The following is a 5100-nucleotide window of genomic DNA, read 5'->3' on the forward strand; positions in this document are numbered from 1 at the left end:
ACCGAAGATGCTTGAATAATAAAAACTAGGTAGGAAGTTACAGTTGGGGATCTGCTTGTCTAGCCTATCTCTATAGCTCCTTATGCAAAAACCCACACAAAGACACATCTACATTTTCTGGATGTGCTGTTTTGCTACAAGCATGGGGTTGGTCAATACTACCGTCCCTAACACCCGTCAACAACAACCCTTTTACATTTCCGTATGCACAAAAGTAAGTTGTTTAAATTGTTATATCTTTACTTACTTCTTTAAAGATTATTATCTCTAACTAATATTTTTTTGACTTTTCGGTGTAGATGGTCTGCACGTGGTATAAGTTACAACAAATGTCCAAGACACTGTATTACTCAGTATCGCAACCTGTTGGATCACCTTCGACCGACAGACATAAGGATAATAACTTAATTATTTTGTTATATTTTGTTAACTTCTTCTACTTAGATTATAATCCTATCTTCTTTCACATTTTAGTTCATTTGGCGTTCATACCTTAATTTGGATCATGACCATGAGGTCAACGCTGAAGACGTGGCCGTATGGACTACATGCACACCGATAATACGGTTCATAACTGTGGAGATGCACAACAGTGATCGTGTGAAGCTGCAGTTCGGTATGCCCCAAAACATCCCAGATCCCCCAGCTAGCCTAGGAGAATGGCATCTGCGCAAAGTTAACGACCAATGGAACTTCAATCCATGGCAAAGCTTCGCAAGATCGGAGTGTCGCAAATGGAAGCACCGCCATGACCATGTCTTAACTGACGCAGTCATGCCCACTGAAGAAAAACCAAGTTGTGCTTATATGGCTTGGTACATATCGGTTGGTTTTCAGTTCATCGTCGAGGATATGTACTTGTACGACCCACGCCAGATGACTTACACTCCTGACACCTCAACATCAAACCCCCAACAACAGTGTCAGACCGGATACACACAACCCCCTGTCCGTTCAACCAACACACAAACATACAACCAAAATATGCCATACACCCAACTCCAATACCAAGAGCATACCACATACCACCACCAACAAATTTACCATCAACCTGAGACCCAACATCGCTTCGCACCCACCCCATCACCCTACCAAAGTCGCCTTAGCCAGAATACCCAAAGATCACTGAACACCAACCGCCCCTCCTCCTACCATAGCCAAGAAGCCCAAACCTCACAAAACCAAAACATCCAACAACCATATCTCTACCAAACACCCCAACAACCTTTCCAACATTTCCTCGACGCATCGCTCACACCCATGTCTCCCTTCAACTGTCCCGGTTGCCCATCAATGAGTCAACCACAACCCAACTTCTCTGGCATAGGTCATGAGCTCAGCTACGGCGGTACACCATTGATGCATACTGAAGACTATGCCGACTTGTCTGACTACCTCGACAAATCATCTCCTGTAGTTGGTAGTGACGCTCCTGGTCCCTCAGGTGCTCAAACACCAGTGGTGAATCATCAACGTGGGTTAGGGTAGCTAGGGGATGTGGGACTGGAGGTCGGTTAGGTGATCCCGGTCATCACCATTAGACTTTTTTGTGTAAACGGAAAATTTTATTAATATCAATTGGTCCTATTTCAAATTTATCTATCACGTATACCATTTACCAAAAAAAATTGCATTTTACACTGAGGTGCCAATCCAATTGGCGCCTCCATTCAAGTATTTAAGAGAAGTTGCCAATTGAATTAGCGCCTCCTCCTAAAAGTGGGGTAGTTTGAGATTTTTTTTAAACTAGGGGTATTTTGGGAATTTCCTTGAAAAAGTAGGTTATTTTTGTAAAAAATTCACAACTTCATATTATACTTACATTAAACACTATTCATCATATAAATATTCACTGTGTTTATATCATATAGTGTTTTTTAATAAAATAATATTAAATATTTATAAAAATTATTTTTTTAAAATTAATTTTATAATAAAAATATAATATTTTTCATTAATCAATTTTATTATTGTATTAACCACAAAATTATATATTATTAAGCACATATTTTTCTGATAGTATATTAACCAACTTCACTACTTTATTAATCAATAAAATACATAATATTAACCAAGTTCTGATATTAATTTATAATTTAGTTAATAAATTTTAAAAATTAAAAAAACAATAAATAATAAAATTAAATTGGTTAATATATTAAATAATTTTATAAATAAGTATTACATAAAATTAATCAATTTTATTTAGTATTTATTATTTTAAAATTTATTATTTAAATTATAAAATAATGTCAGAACTTGATTAATATTATGTGTTTTATTGGTTAATGAAATAGTGAAGTTGGTTAATAAACTGTTAGAAAAATAAAATATATGGTTAATAACATATATTTTTGTGGTTAATGCAATAATAAAATTGGTTAATGGCAAATACGATATTTTTATTACGAAATTAATTTTAAAAAAATAATTTTTATAAATAATTTTTTATTTAAAATAAAATTTTAATATTATTTTATTTAAAAAACACTATTTACCGTATAAATACAAATACGGCGAATAGTGTTTGGTGTAAGTATTAGTGTAGGAAATGGGTGTAGGAATAACATTACTCTTCATCTAATATATTTTGCTTTTAATGAATAATTTAACCTTCTATTTTCTTTTCTAGCCAAAGGGATTAGATGATTAGATTTTTATCAAGGAATTGACTGTTTTCATTAGTATTTTTTCTTTCGATTTTAACCTCGATATAATCCACTTTACAAAAATCTACTAGCTTGTAATGATTTGGTTTTTTATAACGCAAGTCAAAGTTAATATTACCTTCCAGATATCTAAAGATTCTTTTAACCATAGTTAAAGGAGATTCTCTAGGATCTGATTGAAAACAAGCACATAAACAAACACTAAATATAATATCAGGTCTAGAAGTAATGAGATATATAAGTGATTTTATCAATACCTATGTATACCTTCTGGTCTGTCTTAAAGATGTTATCATACCTTTGTATATCTTCTGGAAGCACCTATGTTCATGCTTACTTCTCTAAAGACTTTTTATCGCAAGATCAAGAAAATAGGTTCAATAGAAATTTTGCCTCAAAGAATCTTATTATAACCTACTTTTTGGAGCTAAGTGTCTTTGAAAATTGTGAGTCTTCGATGTCTTCGCTCAAACAAAGTTAAAGGATTTCGTAGGAAATGCTTCAGAAGAGATGTTTCCTACTGTGGTACTCTAACCCCAACTACAAAGATGGAATCATCACTTCTGAGGTATGAGAGCATTCAATCTCTTTAACTATAGAAGAATTCACTAAAATTTGTCATCTTCCATGCACTGGCTAATTATACTAGTTAGATGATATAGAGGTCGATGAAAATTTTAATTTTGGTAAATTTGTTCTCTCCTTTATGTCAAATCTAAGTAATGTTATTCTTTCTCCCTTCATTGCGAGTTATGTGCACTCAAATATTTGGCTTATTCACTATGTGACAACACATATCCTTATCCCAAAGAAACACAATCTTGGGCAAGTATCCAAAAACAATTTGGTTTTAACTTGGCTGCTAGAAAACAAAGTTGGAACCAATTGAGAATGTGGGGTGATTTGTCACATGATGAAAAGTCTGATAAATAATTTCGTGGTTTCCATATGGTGATTTGATCACAAAAATATTGGAGTACATTGGCTTCAACCTTGAAGAGGAAGAATCTATTGAAAACTCTACACAAATAGAGAGACATGTATTAGGGAAAACATAAATGACCATTAAGAGTGAAGTGGTGGTACAAAAATCTCCCAAAGTAAGAGAAGTTGCCCAAAGTCAACAAGCTCAACATCAAGCACCTGAGCAAGGAGGTCCCTTAATTCTGGAGGAGTTTGATAACAAGACCCCTCAAACTACAACTGAAACTCTTTCCCACACCATCATCAAAGAGTAAAAGTGGACAAACAAAAAAATTGAATACCTGGCACGGAAGCTCGATGAGACCAACATGCCATTATCGTCTGGGTTATTTAATGATGATGATAAAGATAATGAGTAGTCATTGCTTGCTTGCTTTATTTATTTTGTTGCTTGTTTTCTTTTTTGCTTCTTGGATCTTTCCTTATGTAATTTCTTCGCTTTTAATGAATGAATGTTTTGTTTGATTATTAAATCCATCATTCTTTGCTTCATTATTTGTGATTTATATGCTTGTATTTTTTTCCTGGTTTTTATCTATTTGTTTATTTTCCCCATCTTTTTGATAATGCCAAATGGTAAAAATTATAATCTCAAGGGAAATAGAGTATATTATCTATATTTTTAGGGGAAGTTTAACCACTCCAACATTTTCCTACGACTTTATGTGTTTACCACTCCACTGAGAGATGCATTGTCATCATCAAAAAGGGGAGAATGTAGATCTATGTACTTGTATGTAATTATTTGTAACTGTCGGATGTTCATGATAGTTTGGATGATGAGAACACTAGATGTCATATGGCATGATGTGAAGTCTTCATTTGTCAAGAAGAAGCAATGATCAAGATGTTCTGTTAAGATTGAGATTTTTTGTGACATCAAGATGTAAATCCAAAGTCAATAAGGATAGTACCTAATGTTAAACGATATTTGTTGAAACCCCTGATGATCTCTTCCGTTCCAACAACCTCTAATGATGGTATTTATCAAAGAATTTATATAAAGCCTCATCAAGTTAAAAGAGTCAAGTCCCAGGAGAAGTGATAAATTGATTATGAATCAAGTAAGGGATCTTGAAGCTTCAAAGTCATGAAAGAGAAGAAACATGAAAGCTCGTCAAGTCTTGTGTCTGAGTGATCACTTAAATATAATGGTATAAGAATAATTCTCAAATTCTAAAGCAACTCACACACACACACACACACACTTGAAATTTTTTGTAAACCTCTCTCATTTTTCTAAAATTTATAATGTTGTTAAGCGTTGGAGGGGCTTTAAGTCAAAACTCACACGTGATTACATTACAAATCCCAAGTCTGATCTTGAGCATCCAGTTGTGAAATATAATTTTATTTATAAGGAAATTTTGGATAAGTTTGTCAAGTCTCGTAGTTCTACTGCATTTTTGGTCTGTGGTGATCTTATTTTGTGAAGAATAATCTTATT

This window comes from Lathyrus oleraceus, chromosome 5 (assembly GCF_024323335.1).
Source record: "Lathyrus oleraceus cultivar Zhongwan6 chromosome 5, CAAS_Psat_ZW6_1.0, whole genome shotgun sequence".
NCBI lineage: Eukaryota > Viridiplantae > Streptophyta > Magnoliopsida > Fabales > Fabaceae > Lathyrus > Lathyrus oleraceus.